At 47.6% G+C, this 21,494-nt stretch overlaps 1 long non-coding RNA gene across 1 annotated transcript in view; it reads right to left on the reverse strand.

Annotated features, from left to right (window-relative positions):
• The window catches only part of LOC138582934 (uncharacterized), a 98,909-nt gene extending 97,970 nt beyond the window's left edge, over positions 1-939 (reverse strand). The window contains exon 1 of the long non-coding RNA XR_011305110.1: positions 718-939. This is a non-coding gene — a long non-coding RNA (uncharacterized lncRNA). The remainder of the gene's footprint in view (positions 1-717) is intronic.
• Positions 940-21,494: the final 20,555 nt, after the last annotated feature.

Here is a 21,494-nt window from a genome sequence, read left to right on the forward strand (position 1 = left end):
AGGCTTGATGGTAAGGCTTGATTAAAGTGAGCTCCAAGAGTTCCCAGGAGGGGTTATTTGGGAAGGGAGGGGAAGGAACTGGACAGGAATGGCCATAGGGATTAGCATGTCCATTCACAGTCAATGGGTGGGCAAATAACCAAACAAAATCTACTGGCTGTGTGTCCCTCCTAATATGCCATTTTCCCTATCTGTACTCTAATGCGATAGTTTATTTTATAGGTGGCACAGCTCAAACTAAAAGGGTGTTTTCTTAGGAGATTGGCTGGTGGAAGGCAAATTCCCTTCATGATTTTAGGACTCTGATGAGGAAGAGAGAGACTAGGTGTAAATGAAGATTACCCCTAGGTAAACATGGAATTACTCTGCCCGATCAGAAAACACTCCAGCAGAAGGGAGTGGGTGGGGGTATGCGCAAGCGTTTCCCCCAGGTTTATTTTGGGCGCCCTTTCCCCGGTATAAATGGGGGCAGGGAAGGTTCGGGAGCAGGTGACGGTTGGGGCATAGCGTTTGTCAGGATCGCTGCTCCCGCTCCTTCCGTGCATTGGGGCCATTCTGGTGGGCGTTGTTGACGGTGGGACAGGTTTTTTATGTGGCCGTAGGGGGGAGTGTACGGGTTATTTTTGCAGGTGGGTGTAACATTAAAAAAAAAGAAAGTGAAAGAAAGTATGTTTCGTTTATGCAGTGTTGTAAATAAAACACTTATCGTTGGTTTACCTGGTATAAGGAGTGTGTTGGTCTCCGGCTCGCCTAGGTGCTGGTTTCCTTTTCTTGTTCTTGGTTGCGGCGGCTCTGACCAACGCCGCTCCATTGGGGAGGGTTTCTTCTGGCCAGGAACTAGGGGGCTTGGTGGTAGGGGGCCGGTTATAGGTTCATGGGTGGTCCCTTTTAGTCAGAGCGTGCGGCTTTGGAGCGGGAGCCGTTGCGGCTCAACCAAGAGCTGGGCGGGGACTGCGGCATGCTTATAAGCCACCAGGAGGCAGTGCGGTGCACGGCTGCTCAGTGCGCATTGCTCTTCCTTGTAGGAAAGCTCTAGGATCCACAGCAGTGGGAAAGAAAACATAATTTAAATTTCGACAGGTAGGGAATGAAAATAAATTAAGATTGTTAGGGAATAAGAATAAATGAAGATGGTTAGAAATTGTTTTCAGGATATTTAAAGTTATACAGCAGCTTGGCATTAGTCTGCCTCTCTGTATAATAGCAAGCCAGCATGGCCATTGCAGTGCTGGTTCTGTTTTACCTCTTGGTGCTAGTGCATTGGGTTTAAAATGTGGACTTTCCTGGTAGTAGCCTGAGTGTGGACAAGCAGAAGGGGTAAGAAACATTAAAAAAAAGTAGTGTTAAGAATTTGTGATCGGTTTTCTCCTCAGTGGGGGCCAGTCTAGGAGCCCTGTTGGTGGGGGCTTGCTCCGTGTGGTGGGGGGAGGGGTAGCACAGTTTCTTTTTTGCAAGTAGTTGTTCTGGGAGAGTTGTTAGGTTGAGATATCATGCCAGGTTTTGTGGTGGATGCTCAGGTGTTGCAGGAGGCCTTGAGCATTATCAGCAGGGCTTTGAAGGCCCAGCTGGAAGGGGCAGTGCAAGAAGTGTTGGGTGAGCCACAGAGGCGGGTAGTCCCCGGCGACAAGCGGCTTCGGATGGAGGCCCCCGCAGCAGTGGTGGCGTGTAGTTCATCAACGGGGAAGGGAGCGGTATGGGATGAAGGGTCCAGGATAAGCAGGGTGGATATACACAGGAGGGCGATGAGGAGCAGGTGGGTAGGGGGATTGTGCAACATAGGCATTTTTAAAATGCCTTTGTTGTACAACCCTTCTTCCCCACTCTATCCACCACTTGCCAAAATCAGCTCAACGAGCAAAACAAACTAACACACACATTCATACAGCAATCACTCTATCATTCACACGAGCATCTATCACCATACACTCACACATAACACAAGCATTCACGCATCCATACACATGATTCAATAAAATAAATGAACATAAACATACCTTCTGCATTGGCTTGCATGTGGGTGCTAAAATGCCCTGTTCCAGGCTGCTCTGTCCGTATGTGCGAGGAGGTGCAGGAGCTCCCCCTCGCACATACAGACATGCAGTACCCCAGCCAGCATTTCCAATGAGCTATGCAATGCTGGGGAAGCAAACCGCCACAGCCTTGCATGGCTCAGTGAGCATGTGCGGCTGGGGAATGAACTGAAATGTCAAAGGGAAATATTGTTTCCCTTTGACAGTTCAGCCAGCCCAGGAGCACTCCCTCAGCTGGAAAAAGCAGCTGAGGGTGTGCTCATTGTTTCACTGGGCTGGCTCCTTAGCACCTCCATAGTGGGTGAGGGGGCCACTGGGTAGGCACCCTCTGGCCATTATGGATGATCTGCCAGGCTTGGACTGGCCTACTGGCCTGTTCCCCTTCCCTTTGCCTGGTCACACTCTGAAACACCTGTGTACGAGCACGATACAAATAAAATATCATGTCACAGGGCAATGCCTGTACCAAAAATACTAAATGCTAGTATAGGCCCATCAAAATGGGCCACCTTTTAAGCCAATGTGGGCCAGTTTGATGAGTTACTTCCCTACGCAGTTAGCAATTTTGACCAATGTTGCTGAATAAATATTCTATAACTATCACAATGTACTTACATTTTAACACAAAACACCCTCTTCGGTACTATTCAAACAGTCTGTTAATGAATATCCATTTGCAATTGTGGGCCACTTTTTCATTGGTGCCTGAGACAGTGTAATGCTTCAGCCCGACTATGTGAGCTGCCTACTGCCCATTACTTCCAATCTAAAAAATAAGGACCGCGCCCCACATTTTGAATACCGCTGGTCTAGGGTAACGATAGCCGGGAAGTTAGCGGGCATTGCTTTCAATGGTAAGTGGTTTGGGGCTTTCAGCCCAGTGGGGGTGAAATGGTGAGTAGGATGTTGGAAGCATTGGCAAGGGAAAAAAGGAAAGGGAAGGACAGCAGGAGGCCATTCTCAGTGGCCCTGTTAGTGAAGTTGTCCAAAGTTATTGAGGGCGTGTGCTGGTCATCATGGGAAAGCCACATGTTTTCAACGTATTTTTTCTGGGTTTTTTTTTAGGTATTTTGGGTGTCTGAGCTGGTAGCGGGGATAAAGATAGAAGGGAGGTCTGTTGTGGAAGGATGTCCAGCTGTCAGATGACAGCGTGGGTATTAAAATGTGTAAATCAAAAACAGATCAGAAAGGAAAGGGCTTTGGGTGCATCTGCATAGAGTTGATAAGGATTTGTGTCCCGTGAGGACGGGTGCATTGTGGCGGGAAAGGTGTAAAGGAAAAGAAGACTTGGTTTTCCAGCATGAAAAGGGGTCAGAGGTAATGGCTTCATAGGTTTTGGGAGTGATGAGGAGGGCCCTGTTGGCGCTGGGTGAGAAAGGGGAAGATTCTGGGACTCATTGTTTTAGGATGGGGAGGCATCTTAAGGTAGCAGGTTAGGTTTGTCTGAGGAGAATGTTAAGAGCCTGGGGCGCTGGAAATCGGCAAAGTACAGGGGATACATCAGAGATCTGGGAGAAGTAGGATGTTAGGTAACAAAGCCATTGTGATGGGAGGTTTTGTCGGAGAGAAGGCTCACTGTATCTTTCCTTTTTCAGATATGGCACAGAGGAGTGATGAGTTGGCTCAGATCTGGATATGCGGCACTCCATAGTGAAATGGGCAGGTAAAGATGCAGCAAAAAGAGCTTTTTGGGACCCATTTGGGGTGTAGTTATTATGTGGTGCTGTTAAGATGGTCTAGGGTTGGGGGCCTCATGTGGGACCAACTGTTGCCAATGCTGGTGTGGTTGCGAGAGCGTCATGGTATCCCGGTGGCTCTAGTTTTACATGCAGGGGAGAAAGATTTGGTTAGGGCAGGGGTGCACAACTGATTTTGACAGAGGGCCGAAAGTACCTTACATGAGGGCTATAGTGGGCCGAAAAGTAAATGTGGGTGGGGCGGTAGGCGGGGCGTGGCAGGAGGCTTTTTAAACCCCCAATTTGTACTAAACACATGGAAAAAGAATGTTTTTGAGGGGTAACGATTTTTATTTGCATTTCAAACTTACATTTTGTACTACACATTTTCCATTGTTATCATTTATTTCTATTTAGTTATTGTATCTCACCTGTTTAATTAACTTATATATATTTTATTGACCCTAGATTGGACATGCCGTTATTTTGGACTGCTACAGTTTGCTATTTGGGTTGCCCAAGAGGAGTATGGCCTTCGTTGAGTCAGGTTTCCTCAAAAAGCCAAAGATGAACATCTCCTAACTGTGCCTGTTTTAGCTTTATTATTGGGTTCACTCTTGGAGTGCAACTCTATGCCCCATGGCCCCCTCACCCCCAACCAAACACTATGCCCCATGGCCCCCTCACCCCCAACCAAACACTATACCCCATGTCCCTCACCCCCAACCAAACACTATGCCCCATGGCACCCTCACCCCCAACCAAACACTATGCCCCATGGCCCCCTCACCCCCAACCAAACACTATGCCCCATGTCCCTCACCCCCAACCAAACACTATGCCCCATGGCCCCCTCACCCCCAACCAAACACTATGGCAGTTGGAAAAAACACCTTTTTGGAGGTGTACCGTTAGGGATACGAGTATGGCACTGTTAAAAGAGATGAAGAGGGACCTGAATTGCTTGAGGGAGATCTAGCCCAGGGTGGTTTTTTCAACGGACGATGAAAAGGATTAACAGGGAGAAGTGAAGTTTTGCAGGTCATGTGGGGAGCAAACGCTGGCGCAGCAGGAGATCATATATGAGGCTTTTGATTTGTTTCAGGAGGATGGAACGCACTTGTCGCTTATGGGAAACCAATACTATGTGTGCAATGTTAGGATGGTGGTTGAGGATATCATAAAGAGTTGGAGGTAGATGGGAGTGGGGGTGGGGCAGAAAGAACACCTCTGGGGAGGGTTTTTCTGGTGTCAGGGACATGGCCCTTTGGAGGATGGTTGGCGGGAAGAAAAAATGGGTGCTAGCATGGTAAAGGAGGGGTTTGCATGAACAGGCTACCCCAGGAGTACAAGGAGGGAGGGAAGAGGTACTGAAGGAGTGGCATGGCTTCGGGGAGAAGATGGGAGAAAGCTGGAATGAAAGTTGAGAGGAATTGAGGGACAGGAAGTGATAAATTGTTTCATTATTTAATTGCATAGCTGTCAACCATTTGTATTGCAAAGGCGGGTGAAATCGCCCGATTTTGTTTTTTGCGGGTGAGACGCCCATTAGAATGAAGGGGCGTGCAGGAGGCTTTGCGGGTGAGTCAGCCTTCTACAAGGCGGGTGACACCCACCAAAAGTGTGTGAGACGAGAGCTATGTCATTGTTTTGACAATTGTTAAATGATATGCTAGTCCGTAAATCGAAGGAGCCAGATTAGTGTTTTGTTGTAAACTGCGTCTTGTCACATTAAAGCGACCTTTTCCACTCTAAGCGAGTCTGGGATGTTTTGTGCAGTATGCTCAAATGTCTTGTTACCATCCTAAGGCCAGAGAATCTAAAAAGACCTATAACATAATAAGAGCGAGAGTTGTTCAGGCACACTGCGCTGTGATGTTTCATCTTAACAGTGCACTAAATCTCACCCATGCGTCCTGGAATGAGCTCTTCTTTGAGTTAGGAACGTCCAAGTCCCTTTCCAAGTACTTCACACCACGGCAGGCTATCTCTAGTTGCTCAGTTATAGATTTACCAGTGTAGATTTCTTTAAAACACTGATTATATTATTGTTCACTTATATTTTCGGTTTTGCGTACTTGTATCCCAGAGATAGTCGGCTCGTATTTTCCGTGACGAACGTTGAACTGTACATTAAAAAAGCCACCACGTCGGTACAATATTGGCAGGGAGCATTCTCCTTACGCCAGGTGTCTCGGAGAATCAAAGCACGCCACTTAACCGTCTAATGGGGTGTCTGAGGCAGGGCGTCATTTAAGCAAATGAAACAAAGTGCCCCGTGCTGGGCCCGCTGTGACTGTAAAGGGGCCCGTGCATTCCAATCGGCAAGTGAAAAGGCGCGCGCGCTGCGTGTCAGTTCCCGGCGTGGGATTCCCGTCTCGTGCAGGGATGCGAGGGAGATTGAGCGGGAAGATAGCACAGGCCCGCGATCTGGGGAGCGTTGAGAGGCTGCACTGAGTGTCAGTCAGGGGAAGACCTTATGTTGTGCCTGGCGGGGAGGGCCCGGCAGGGGACCCTGCCCCCCACCTCTCTCGCGCGCACACTCACGTAGGACAGAGGCTGACTGGGAACTGGGGTGTGGCGCATTACGCCAAAAGCATCTGCGCAGCTTGTCTGGGAAATGCCGACACCTTTGGACCGCCGTTAAAAAGTAGATGGCGGCGATCAGTGCAAGGGTGGGTGAAGCGTCGGCATCGCTATCGCTTTATTCTGCTGGCCGCATTCTTGGCAGACCACAGAGTTACACCCCCACACGCACAATTCAGCTTTCACCCCGTATTTTTGCCGTCGTTGTCAACGTCCCGCTGGAAAAACACAATTACGAGCCCTTAGAAAACTTTACGAGCCACACTTGGACTTTTCTCTTGCGCTTGGACATCAGAGTTCAGACCCACAGTGGAGTCCAAACCGGGGTGCTTCCTGCCTCCATTTAATACATTTAAGAGGGATTGACCCTTCTCTCGAATAACCCATAACCTTTTCTCCAAAAAGGGGGTTACCCCAACGGTGACCGCCCGCGGGACAGTAGTGTTTCACCGTTGGGGTAAACCCCCTTTTGGAGAAAAGCTTATGGTTTTTCGACAAGGGTCATACACATAGATACACTGGCCCAATTTTTGCAATGTCATTAAGCGATTAGGGGGAAGAGTGCTCTAACTCATCTTACCCTTATCCTTTGGGTGAAATGTGCAGTGTTTCCCAACTGCACATCTGCCGCAATACACGCAAAACACCTGCTAAAACACCAGCTGCGGCTAAATGTCCCAATCTGTTTATGGGTATCTACATTCTAAATAGAGGCCATCTCTGAGACCTGCAAGCTAGGTGGCAACCGTTCCCCTAGGACTTCAACATGTTTTCACAGTCTCCTCTTTTGCAATAGCTCAGTTCTTAGATGTTTGACTGTTTTGCTGCTTTGCCCATCACAAAAAGTAGCATGAAATAAAAGGGTCCACTCGGCCACTGTACCTACACGGTTAGGGGATATCATCAAAAGAATGCTCCTGCACGGCTCCTGTGTTTCTGTGATGCATTCAACTGTGATTGGGAGTGCCCCCATTTGGAGCACAAGCTTGCTGATGTTGGCTTGGAAGGGTAACTGTGGCACGGGTCCTTGCTTTATTTGGAACATGGGATCGCTGATGCTGGGTCAGAAGGCTAACTCTGGCATGGGTCCTTGCTTTACTTGGAACACGGGATGGCTGATGTTGGGTTGGAAGGATAACTGTGGCGCCGGTCCTTGCTTTATTTGGAACACAGGATAGCTGATGCTGGGTCAGAAGGCTAACTGTGGCACGGGTCCTTGCTTTATTTGGAATATGGGATAGCTGATATTGGGTTGGAGGTCTAACTGTGGCATGGGTCCTTGCTTTGTTTGGAACATGGAACGGCTGATGTTGGGTCAGAAGGCTAACTGTGGCACGGGTCCTTGCTTTGTTTGGAACATGGAAGGGCTGATGTTGGGTCAGAAGGCTAACTGGCACGGGTCCTTGCTTTATTTGTAACATGGGATCACTGATGTTGGGTTGGAAGGCTAACTGTGGCACGGGTCCTTGCTTTGTTTGGAACATGGAAGGGCTGATGTTGGGTCAGAAGGCTAACTGGCACGGGTCCTTGCTTTATTTGGAATATGGGATAGCTGATATTGGGTTGGAAGGCTAACTGTGGCACGGGTCCTTGCTTTATTTGTAACATGGGATCGCTGATGTTGGGTTGGAAGGCTAACAGTGGCACGGGTCCTTGTTTTATTTGGAACATGGAATCGGTGACGTTGGGTCGGAAGGCTAACTGTGTCACAGGTCCTTGCTTTGTTTGGAACATGGAACGGCTGATGTTGGGTCAGAAGTCTAACTGTGGCACGGGTCCTTGCTTTATTTGGAGCACAAGCTTGCTGACGTCATTGCTTTGGACACCGTGCTCCATGTGTTCGCGAATGCTGCTCTAAAGATTGCTGTGCATATCCCCATATTGTTAAATATTCTCTTTGGCTGGAATGTGTTGTGCGCCGAGTTCACCCTTGAATCCGCCCCTTAACTAAGAGCATTTTATTGATTCTGCTGCTTTTTTCTTCCTTGACTGGATCACCTATTAACAGATACACAGATGGATGCCAGCAATCTGAGGCCACGCAAAGCTTCAATGGACAAGGAATCCAAGCACACAAAGACCTCCGGTAGCACTGTTGTATATTAAACCACAGCATCTGATAATACTCGCACAGTTGCCTGCCTTCCGCTTTGCTTCTCAAGCCCAAAGCACAGACCAGTCTTCCTTGCAGACCAACTATGATGCTACAAATATTCCTGTAATGAAACTGATGTCCGTGGGAGGAGGAATGGCGCAGGTATGGTGAGAAAAGGCACTGTACGTATCTAATGCAAATGGAGGATCAGGCTTGCCGATCACTATTGCTTCCTCGTTTGGTTGGACTATAGACACTTGTGAAGGTGGTTCTTTTGGCACTTGCGGATGGCTATAAACACAGGTTCACGGCAGATTATTTTTCCCTCTTTCGGTTGGACTGTATACAGTGCAAATACCACACCTACAGATCATTATTTTATATTTTTGGATTGGCTACGACCACTGAGAAAGAAGTTGCACGGTCCTCCTTATTGGAGCTCTTCCCATTGGACTGTATACACTGGGAGGACCAGGCCATCCTTTTATTTCCCTCGCTAGAGTGGGATACATGAAAAATACATGTTATTTTGTCCCTTTTGGTTGATCTCTATGCACCACAAAGACAAGTCCGGAAGGTCGGTATTTTCCATTTTGCCTTTGGACGTATGCAACAGTTGGACTAGCATGCAGGTCATTTTCCCCAATTTTGTTGGACTATGAACACGCAAAAGACCAACCGTGCAGGAGGTTATTTTGTCCCATTCCGTTGATATTTATGCTCATCAAGAGACAAGAAGAGCAGGCCTGCAAACTGATCGCTATTTCACTATCAATGTACATTCTGCCTTGCTGTCACTCCAAGCCACAGGAGAGCATTGTGCAGGCTGGCATGGCTTAAGTTGGGCGCTATCTGCTTCAGGAGTATGACCAGCAGTGACCCCACAGAAATATCTCTGGGCAAAGCTGCTCCATCTTAAAGGTGAACATTCATGCATGTTTTTCTTAATTACATTCATGCGCTAGTTTGTAAAATGCCCTTCATGGTCATTGTGAATGTAATCGCTCTGTCTTTGCCACCCCTTCCTTGGAAAGGACCTCTCATCACCACCTATTGTTCAGAGATGATGTCAGTATCCTCACTGTTCAGAGAGGACACTTCTACACCATAGCCAGCTTAGAGGTCTGCTCCGAGCGACCCCGCCAGCACCATCCCATATGCAGAGCCTTGTTAACTTTTACATCTTTTATAGAGAGGCCCCTCTCAGCATCATTCACTGCTCGGAGGGGCCTGCAATCACCATACCCTGTGTAGTTGCCATACTCTGTGACATCCTATCAGCAGAGTTCTCAAGTTTCCCATGGCCATGCGTGAGAAGGCCGTGCATTCCTGTTTGTGGGTGGAATTCTGGGACTTGTAGTTATTGTAAATTTAAATGGGACAGAAAAACTACATGTCCAAGAACCCAAAGTGAAACAAACAGAACTGGATTGCCTTCCCACACGTGGCCACAGAAAACATGAGGGATCTGTGTCAACAGCTCCCACTGCATAGAGATGATGAAAGGCCCTGTCTGTGCCAGTCACTTTGTAGAAAGAGGTAAAGTCACATTGTCTGCTGTGAGGTAAGAGCCAGGAAGCACCATTCCCCAGTGTAGCAGGTCACACCGGCAACATCCTTTTCAAGAACATTAAATCTATTTTTACTTGCATAAAAATATGACAGTCGGCACTGAGAACTACGTTTTTCATCATTAAAAATCCAATTTAGTCCCAATTTGCCAAAAAAGGAAGAAAATATTCATACCCAAAATTTTACCTGGAGCTCTCGGGTGTATGTCACGAGGCTAATGCCACAAGTAGAAATCAACATTGGGTGTGTCCTTAAATTTGCATTTGAAATAGCATTTTGCCACTATTTATACAACTGCATTCTGCCCTTATTTTCCTATTTGCTGATATGTATTCTCTTTTTCATCCAAAATGTTGTGGTTGTTGCAGCGTCCAGTGCTTACCACTGCCTTAGTACCATTTTGAGTCTTTAGAATCTTGCTCTCAAGAACAGGTATGTTCTAAAATGTCCTTTATTCAACAGTTTAACCCATACCCAAATACAACATGGTTTTATTTTTCTACTTCCATGGAACATTAATTAGTGCCATCACTGAGCCCGTGCTATCATTCTACTTTTGTAAATACTGACAGGTATGTTAAAAGATTTCTGCAATAGAAAATCAGATTGCGCAATATTGGCACCACTGGGGGCCTTGTTGGCCGAATGGAATCCCTCTAGATATCCCAAGCATGATTTTCTATCATAATTCCCTGGGACAGTCGATTCCATTAGTGAAATGTTATACATATATGAGGCAGAAACACACATTGCTACTGATTTTGTGATCTGAAGCCAAGTGCACATAAAGCATGTTGGTTCATTATTCATCTATTCTGATATTCATGATCACTGGTTTGGGTGGCATGAAGCCGGGACATTATTATCAATCTTTATTTATTCATTTTTTATTTGGTTTATTACAAACCTTTAAAAACATAAGAAATTTGAGCGAGAAATACAAACGTATTCAAACATCTACTAAACATTATCAGACGACTCTTAATATATGTTGCGGAACACATTATGTAGGACTAAATAGCCTGCAATGTGTCACTAGACTGTAGTAAGAAGAAATGGTTAGTAATTTTGAGTATTTCATATAGTGTCAACGTGACTCTCTAGTTGGACAACCATCACTTCTAAGAAAAAAGTCAGTGCTATGGTAAGTTTGCGGTCAGATTCATCGAACATTAGCTGCCACCAATCTTCAACGCATATTGTACTCCTTTCCGTAGTAAGTTTCTCAAAGTGGAGTTTTCTTTCCTCATTGAGTGCTACACCATATAGCGTAAGATGTTTTAATGTTTCTTTGGAGGTGTTACACAGTCTGCATTGTTCGGGCAATGTTTTGTCAGTTGATCACAGATTTGTTCTTTCTCTCGTTTTAAACAGATTTAAACGAAACAACAGATAGAGTCGTCTTCTCTGCAGGTCAGGGAATAGCTTCCATGCACTGTGGATCTCATTTAAGCCCCTTTTTTCACTAGGGACGGTTTCCATAAGAGTATACGTCTTTCTTCTGTCACTTGACTTACACCAATCTCTTCTCCATAGCCTTTTTTAACGTGATCCGGATTGTTATGCAACATGTCAATGTTGGTGTCAAGTTCTACAAGTAACGCTTTGCAGCGTTATACCCATAATGCCAGCACCGAGGTATTGAGGTCTTGTTGTTGTAGCCTGGATTATCAAAGATTTTATACTGTGGTGGGCTAGCTTTCAAAGTCATTTTCCGGTAAAGTACTAATGTGTTCAAGCATACTCTCGCATTGATGGAGGTTAGGCTAAGTTCGTAGCATAGGCAAACTGTCGGAGTGCCCCTGGGTAATCCAAGCACCCTTGTCCAGAAATTGTTTTCCAAAGTGTTCCATAAATCAAATGAACATCCTAACGCACATATCAAAGGGCGCCCATCACAATAGCCCAGTTCGAGTGCCTATTGCTGGGTAAGAAGTCGGGCCGAAGTTTAGAGGCTAAATGTCCAATGTGTCAGGCCAGTCTCGAGGATATGGACACTTCCTCCTCTTTTGTCCTGAGTGTAACCATCTTAGGAGGAAGCACTTGGTTGTGTTACTCAAGGTTACTCAAGGGTAGGGGCTTTCGGCAATACCATCCAGCCCTGTATTTCCTGGTGGATGAAGTATTTCCCGCCATAGCCTGCTCTTTGTCGCTATTTATCAGAAATGCTTGGAGACTTTCGGAAAAGAAAAAGTTGATGGAAAACTAATATTTGGTTGAGTTACTGTCTTAAAGGTTCTTTTTATATATAATACTTAAGCATGGGTCAATATAAACAATTAATTGCATAGATTTGTGAAAAACGAATTGGGGCTACATTCACGTGTCTACGCACATTTTTTGTTTTAGGAGGTGGCATTATAGCAAATACTTTGTCCGTATTTCCACATGCAAGATCTTTAAAAATTATGTATATGGGAATCTGAACCTGTATAACATTTTGTTATGAACTGCTAAATATGAATGGTGTGTTGCTACTGTGTAGATTGTTTTTATTATTTTATAGATTTGTTCTTTTTATCGAAATACTATTTATATTATGGTTGTATCTTTTATGGATTTAATTTTTCCGAATAAAGATGAACTGTCACTTTTTTTTCACTGTCATTAATGCTCCGGAAGACAAGGAATTCATGAAAGTCCTGCACGGGGGAGTTATCCTGCTGGACCTCTCAGTAGCCTGCAACAGAATATACCACATTATGCTGTTGAGTAGCTGGCTACTCAGTTGGATTGGGTAGGACCGTACAGGTATCTTGTCCTCCCTCACGGATAGATTGAGGGTTCTGCTCTGACAAAATCATTGATATCAACGTTGGTAGTGGAGCACAGGCAGAGTCTGTCTTGGCACGGGAGGCTGAGGCAAAGTGTCTACTGCAGTGATTAGGGGCGGTGCAAAATAAGATTTGGGCTATGGCTGGTGGTGAATCAACCTAAACTCACCGCCTACTTTTTCAGGCACCACCCCTAAGGAAGACACCACCAGATCACCCAGCAAATCTGGAAACGGCCCAGCCACCCATCCCTCAGCCACCTCCTTCTGCAAGTTCACCCTTACCACCTGCGGATTCTCCCGCTCTGACTTCAGGTTTTCCGTCCTCTGCCGCATTCTCAGCTCCTGGTACCCCCACTTAAAACCCTCCTAGAAACCCACACCCTAAATTCTGGCCCCTTCCCTATCAGGGTGAAAACATAGTCATTCCTCAAAACCCCCAGCTTAACTGGAGTATAGGCATTTCCCCACAACACCTCACCCTGCTCCGACCCCTCCCTCTCTCTCCTGTCGCAAAACATTGCGTGATGGGATGTCTGTGCAAAACGGTAACCTGCGTATCGAAAATGGAAGTTGGTAGGTCCAATCCTGAAACCTGTCTGCCTAAAGCTGCAGTATGCATGACCAAAACTGATGTATGTCTGCACCAAATTGTAACCTGTTTGCCCAAAACTACAATCTGTCTGCCCAAAAGTGATGACTGTCTATCAACAAATGCTGCTTATGTGCCCAAAATTAAAGCCTGTTTGTATATGGCTGAAACCCATCTGTCCAATACTGTGTCATCATGCTCTCACAAAGCCCCCAACATGGCCCTCACGACCAACAGGCTCACAATCTCTGGTTTAATCCCTGTCAGCTACAAAACCATGGCCCATTTGGCAACCATAGCCTCTCCGGGAACTAGCTCTGGGGTTTCACTTAAACAATCCCCTGATGTGACTGATAACTATGTCCTCACCCCTATCTCTAAACCTCCCCCCCACTTCTCTGAACCATGCCACCTGCAGTATAGAACCAAGCTCCTCTTGCCGACCCCTTTGCCCTACACTCAACGGTAATCAATGCACGCTCACTCCCTGCCCATGCCCTAGACATCCACAACCTCCTGTTAACAAACAACTTGGACGCCTTGGCAATAACAGAAACTTGGCTGCATGCAGCATCAGGCCTAGCACTATCACTTGCCACCCCACCAGGTTACACTATTCTCAGGACCGATAGACTGAACTCCAGAGATGGAGGAGTTGCACTTTTAGCCAAGACCACTTAAGATTAGACAACGCAACACCTCTCTCAATGAAAATTGTGTCATTCTCTCTGTAAAACTGACCACCTCTCCCACCAACACAATCAAGGCCCGCCTTTTTTACTGCCCACCGGGCCCTATACTCACATTTGAAGAAGACCTACTGCATAGGTACCATGATAATATCATACCCTCCTCGCAAATGCTTCTCATAGGCGATCTGAACCTAGTCCTAAATGATCGCACCGATCTATGGGCTACCTCTCTAGCCAACTCCCTATCTGCTTAAGGATTCACACAACATATTCACAACTCCAATCACATCAAAGGACATGCATTAGACTGGCTAGCGGACACCAATTGCCATATCATTGTCAAAGATAACGCACTTTGCCCTTGGTGAGACGACCACATCATCACTATCACTATCCCCCTCAGCAAACAAGCCAAGCCACCCACTAAGCGGCTGCCACGGTCACTGGCCTGTAGCACCCATAGACTAACTAAAGAAAGTCTTACCCCTTTCCTTGATGCCCTAAATCCAGATATCCTGAACACTTCAAACCCAGAGAACTTAGTGGATCTCTACACCAAAACACTGACCAATGCCATCAATACTATTGCCCCCACTAGAACCCAGAAAAGCCAAACCAGTAGCCATACCAACACCTGTTACACCTGTTACACCCAGAATCTCTCAATTCTCAGAGCGGAAAAAAAAGACTTGCTGAAACCCGCTGGAAAAGTAACCCTTCTGATCCCCTGTAACAGAGGTTCTCCAACCTTTCCAACCTTTCCAAACAATAGAAGAAAGCTTTCACCCAAGCCAAAGCCACCACCTTCAACAGTAGAATCGCCAACGCCACCACGAACATCAGAGAATGATTTGCCATCCTTAGAGGAAGCCTCAGTCCCCCCTGCCTCCACAATAACCAAAGGCCCTGCCTGGTGTGACAGTATACAAAATGCCAGACTGCAAAAAATTGACATACTCCAGAAAAAAATGATTGCAAAACAAACTAGCCTGAATCTCTCTCACACTATCCTGAATGCTACCCTCTCTCCCACCACCGACGCCCCTATGGTCCCACTCTTCAGCTGAAATCACCATCCCAGAAACCCTTTACATCTTAAAAGGCCTAAAGCCTTATAGATGCAAAGGTGGCACCTGGCCCGCTAATCAAAGACTGTGCAGAAGTACTGGCGCCATTCATCACGTCTGTCATCAACTCATCCTTTTCAACAGGCGTTGTAACCACCAGCCTCAAAGAAGCTTGGGTCTTACCCCTATTAAAAAAACATACACTCAACCCAGCCTCGCCTAATAATCACTGACCTATAACAACGGGAACCTTTCTGTTAAAAATACTCGATAGAGCAGCTTATGTGCAAATTCAATGCCACCTTGAAGCTAACTAAATCTTGGGAGTTAGACAATCAGGCTTCCGCACAGGGCATGGAACAGAGTTTGCTCTCCTTGACTTAAAAACCCAGATGGACGAGATTAGGGATGAAGGGAAACCTGCCTTAATACTCCTACTAGATTTGTCTGCAGCCTTCGACCTAGTTGACCACAAGGTTTTATGCAACCACCTCGTCCACTCGGCCTCATTCTCCCCGGAAGCTGCCTCCTGGGTTGCCTCCTTCCTAGAAGGCAGAATAATGAAAGTATTCTCTGACAGTGCATGTGAGGCACCCAACCCCATCACCTGTGGAGTACCCCAAAGGTCTTGTGTCTCGCCAACTTTCTACAACATATCTACCAAGCCCCTATTCGACCTCCTGGACTCCCTCGGAATAACCTCCATGAACTACGCAAATGACACACAAATTCTCCTCCCACTCACTGGTTCGTACACAGAAGATGCAGCTACTTTAAGCTCTACCTTTGCCACTATCCAAGCCTGGATGGATACCTATGGCCTCTGTCTCAATGATGAGAAAACTGAACTTCTCATCATTGGCCACTCAGCTGTGTTTAAAAAACTGAAGACTAAGTACTCAGCCTTTGACACTGATGGAACTCTGATCCCAATCTCACCAGCTGTTAAAACTCTTGGAGTCTACCTTGATGCCACCCTTTCCCTTACTTGTCAAGTGAATGCTATATCCTCCTCAGCAGTCTACTCAACTAAACACTTAAATGCCGCCAGACCCTTCCTCACGACAGACAGCTGCCTTACGATCACTGTGCTGTGGTGGGTACCAGGCTGGACTACTGTAATGCACTATTCACTGGACCTATAGCCCAAAACATAAAAAACTCCAGACTATCCAAAACAATGCCCTATGAGCCGTTCTGTACATTCCTAAGTCTGAACACATATCTGCTGCACGTAGAGCTGCGCACTGGCTCCCTATCTGGGAATGCATTGCCTTCAAGGCACTTACCATCACCCATAGATGCATATCCAAATCGGCCTGCCTTATTTGTCCCATAAATTAACCAAGACTCACTCGGCCAGACCTAACAGAACCCCGTACACACATAAACAGGTTCAACCTCAATTCAAATATGTAAAATCTGGGGGGCGGGGGGAGTCAGGTTTTCCTGTCAGTGCTGCCAAGAATGGAATTCCCTCCCTCATGGACTGAGAGCTGAGGATTCTTACAGGTTTTTTTGTAAAGCCCTCAAAACTTGGCCGTTTAACTAAGTTTCAACTTCTTATCCTGATAAACTACCCAACGGCCAGACTTACTTTAATGACTGTCTGTAACCACGTGAATGTTTTTATCTGTGCCTCTGAGCTTCGTGTAACTGGTTCCCTCCAGCGCCCTGGTGCACGAGGTCCTGTGCTGCACTATACAAATGAAATAAATAAATACATAAATGCCTTCCTCTGCATCTGCTGCACTCATGTCTAAATTTGCACACCGGCTTCATTAAAAGTCAGCATGCCACTAACGGCTGCTCCCTGCCTCCTCCCCACACCCCTTCAGGGGCGGGGCGACCAAGAAAGGGCAGGCAAGGCATGGGTAAACTGCTCACTGTATGACGTGTTGGGGCTGGGTGCGTGGGCGCCATACATTGCAATCACAGGCTCATGTCAATCTCCTCCCACTGTGCCTGTTTGTCCTCACCCATCCTTGCCCTGAACTCTTCGTCGTACCTCACCCAAGCAAAACCTCTGAAACTCGTAAAAGCTTTCCTAATCCCATCCATATACTTAAACAAAGCTACACACCTTTCCTGGTAGTTCACAGTAGACGCTGGCGTATATTAGAAATGCTGACGTCCAATTATCGATTGTAACCGGCACCCGCGGCCTGGCTGCCAGCTCCTGTTCCTCCTTTGAGCCCTCCTTAGCTCTCACCTCCCTGTGTAGAAGCTTGAGAATGTCAAGAAACTCTCTGGCCCAGATTTTCTCCTTTATAGCAACTATCAAATGCACACCCAATGGCTTTGTAGTGCCCATACAGGCCCTCCACATCCGCCACTGCCTGCACCAGAGGATATAAAACCTTATCTGTCTGCGCTACCACCAAGGCTACACCTGTCTCTTCCGCCCTCACCATTGCCCCTGCTTGCACACCCTCGTCATTCACCCCCACCCCAGGTGCCCCAACCCCCCCTTCTCAACTCCCCACCTAGCCCCCAACCTGACCCATGCCGCTGACCATTCCCTGCCCTGCTCGCCACTTGCCGCCCTATCTCCGCCCAGCCGCGTCATCCTGGCCTCCACACTGCTAAATCTAATTTCTTTCCTCAACGGGCTCCTACTGTGGAGACAAAAACAAATCAGCAGTGTCACCAGCCCCTCTTCCCTGCATTCTCCCCAAACTCCCTTCACCCCAGCTCCAAAATCCCCCCAAGTCATCCTCTTTCACCTCCAACCCACTCCCCCTGGCCCATCTCCTCCCACGCCAACCAGTCCTCACCCTCCTCATCATCCTCAGCTATTTATCAATCGTGTTGCGTAAGCCCACTCGAGCTCGGCAGATCTTGCTCTAGCCAGCACAGGGCATCCACTGCGATGCTCCTTTGTCGTCTTCTTGGCGGGGCCGCACCAGCCACTTCCTAATCTTCTCTTCTTAGGTGAGGCATTCCCTCCTCTGCCCTCCATTCTGCTGTGCTAGGGGCCGTACTGCACCCTCTAAACTGCTCACTTCTTCTCACTGGAGAGACCACTGTGAAGTCCTCTCCTTCCTCATCACCCGCTGCAATGGGGGCTGTGCCAGCCCCTCCGCGCTCCACCCTTTTGGGCGGGGAGGATGCCTGTACTTTCCCCTGTCACCGACATCTACTGGGGAGACTGTCCTCCTCCTCCCCCTGTACTCTTCTACATGAATTTCCTACTCTGCCCCTCTGACCGATGCCCCAAACCCTCTGTCCACCCTTACCAACCCCACCTACGTGGCCCGCCCTCCTCCATCCGTACACTCACACCCCCCTACGCCCGATGCCCCCGCCCCACACCTCGACCCCCTACCATCCACTCCCCCACACCTAACCGTCATCCTAGGCATATACCCCCCTGCTCCTCCTAGCCTCCTTTTCCCAAGCCTCCCCCATCCCCGCTGATGAGCTACACTCTACCACTGCAGTGAGATCCCTGTCTGAAGCTGCTCTGCGCGGGGCCTCCCAGCCTTGGGTCCATTCTCCCCTGTGACTTCCTACACCGCTGTGAGGAATCGGACCATCCGCACGGGGAGAGTGTGCTCGCCTGGGCTTTTTTGAAGTTTTGTAATGAAAATGAATGATGGGAGATCAACCTCAGAAAATGTGTGGGGCTAATCCGCACACATTTTCCTCTGCATAGTCATGTGTACTCAGGGGGGGACACAGCCTACAGGCACAGTCCTACCTGTCACATTTAGCTGGAATGTGACAGCCACGGGTACATCAAAGCATCTCTGACGGGGGAAGCAACACCTTCCTCCGGCCATGGTCAGCCTAATTAAAATATCAAAGGCGCCATGGATCCACCCTCTCTATTGTCTAAGTTCTGCTGCTGGCAGCGCATACTGATGAGAGTTAATTGAAATAGGCCTGACTGCAGAACTGACAAAAGGGGACAGGAAACCCAACACCTCTTTGATATGCAATGTGTCAACTTGAAGCTAGCTACCACCCCTCTGTATGAAGGGCAGTGAATGGCAGGTCTGGGACAACGGTTTACAATAGGCAACCTCTATGGGGAGACCCCACTTACAGAGGTGAGAAGTATGTGATTTGATGGAGACAGAAAGTCTGTTCTCGCCACAAACTTCAAGGGAGACCTGCGCTTTGATCAGGAGCCACAGAGAGCTCAATTAACCTGAGAGACACTTTGATCCACAACAAACAGGAAGATGGGTGGGACTTAGTAGTAACCCTTACCTTTATTGTTGCAAAGCACTCTGGTTATGACCTCACGCATAACAGAAGATTGTTGGTGGGGACTCAGGATTGGTTCATTAAGGTAGGCTTAGCCTGCACCAATCACTGGGCCGATTTGGCTTTAAAAGAAGGCAGCGCCCCTCACAAAGCAGATCACCCAACGACTTCAAAGGAGTAAGAAGAAGGACTCATTTGGACCTTGGCTGAAGGTATAGTCTGCCTTCCACCAGTGAAGGAAGGCCAGGATTTCAGAGGACATGTCAATCAACTCCAGAACCAGTACCCTGCCAGCACACAGCTGCTAGGTTCTGCTCTGTTAGGTTCTGCCAGCAAGCTTTCTAGGTGGGAAGTGCCAGAGAGTCTCGGAACAAAGCACAAGGCTCCTGCCTGTAAACACTCTCCTCAGCTTTGGGCCGTCCGCCTTAAAGGACGACACAAGCCCTGCGAAGAAACTAGTAGGAGTGCCACAACAAGCATCAACCAGCGTCCATCTATTAAGGACATTTTCGAGTAAGTCGAGCCCTTGAATCGGGACCGGCTGAACCACTGACTGTTGTCATGCTGCAGTCACTAAAGCCGTCAGAGACGTCTCGACCAGCGTTCCAGATCCGCCAACTAGCACAGAGACAATGATCCTTGACCGTGAGCCGCTGTGTAGGCCAGCCTGCAGCCGTCTATCCAGCCTTGCTTGCCTTACTGCCTGTCGCCTGATACCCGCAGCTGTCTCCCATCTTCAACACTGTCACAGGAGCTGCAAAGCGTTCTGGAACCAACTCGACGCTGTCGAGCATCAAGATCATCTCAAGCACCAGGTACATTGTGGTTCTGTCCCCCTGGTCCTTCTCTGAAGGCCCCGAGTGACATTTATGACCCCTTACTCTCTCGGTGCTGAAATCAAATGACTTTGAACAGTTAAGACTGTTTGCTTTACTGATTTCATTGCGAGCAATACACTGGAAAACACTGATTTCTTTTATTGGAGGCACCCTGCCCCAAACCCCCTGATTTTCTATCCTTATAACACCACCCAACCCCATTTTAACCCCTTACCCCACTTGCCTTTATATATTTATTTAATCTTTTCAGTGCTTTTCAGCTTTGTTGTCTGCTCTGTTACGTACCACTCTGTAATGACTGGATCCCGAACTGTCTGTTGTAATAATAAAGTCGATATTTTTATACAACCTTGACTGGACAGTTCCTTTTATCATTGGGTAATAATTGTATTTTCGCTGTGTTACAACTAACCAACAATCCACGAGCTTGCAGAGATAAGCCTGCCGTTCCGTCTACGTTACCAAAATTGGACAAGGAGGTTTATAATTTACTTGTATTTCCAATCTGTTCGGATCCCTTCTGGTGTATTAGAGGTGTGGGGCTGATTGATGGTTTAGAAACTGATATTCCTCCCTGTACCACTGGTGCTCTGGAAGTTGATTCGTCACAACTGCCCCTTCTAGCTTGCCTTTAGACGCCCTACTGATAATGCGCAGCGCCTCCCGCAATGCCTGTGTGTTCACCACACTCCCCAACATAATCCCCTAACCTCCAAATCCTCTACAGCAAAGTACCCAATGAACCCACTGCTATAACCCCAAACCCAACTTGTGCAGGCCCCAACCTCCAGCCACCGGCGTGCTCTAACTCAGGAAATATCCTAAAATTCCCTACCTATTTAATGAGTCGTTCATTTTTTAAATTTTGTTATATACCCCCCTCAAACTGCCGCCGATGCGCCCCCAACAACCTGCAGTCAAATTCACAAACAGGCCTGACCACCTACACTAGAGGGCCCACACACAGGGCTTGCCCACCCGTTTTCCTTTTTCCCTCTGTCCCACCCCTCTGCTCATCCCCTTTTATTCATTTCTAAATTCCCTTTCCTTTATTATTAATTTTTTTATATTTTAATTTCCCTCGTGGCCCCCACGTGGCCCCTGTAGCTCTCTCACTGCTGGCAGCGAGCACAAGCTGCACACCACACTGCCCCCTGGTGGCACAACTGCGCACCACACTCCCCACAGGGACCTTAGCAGCAAAATCCCTGGCGCTCACTGCGTTCTCCAAGGCCAACCCCAGAGGCACTCCTCACTCGCGCCTCACCCCTGGCACCCAACACAATGAAAGCAGCCTGCCCTGTGATGAGCCCCTGACCATCCCCACCACCCGACGCAAGCACGCGTGGCCAAGAGC

This window comes from Ambystoma mexicanum, chromosome 3q, assembly GCF_040938575.1.
Source record: "Ambystoma mexicanum isolate Mex_15411 chromosome 3q, UKY_AmexF1_1, whole genome shotgun sequence".
In the NCBI taxonomy this organism is placed as follows: Eukaryota; Metazoa; Chordata; class Amphibia; order Caudata; family Ambystomatidae; genus Ambystoma; species Ambystoma mexicanum.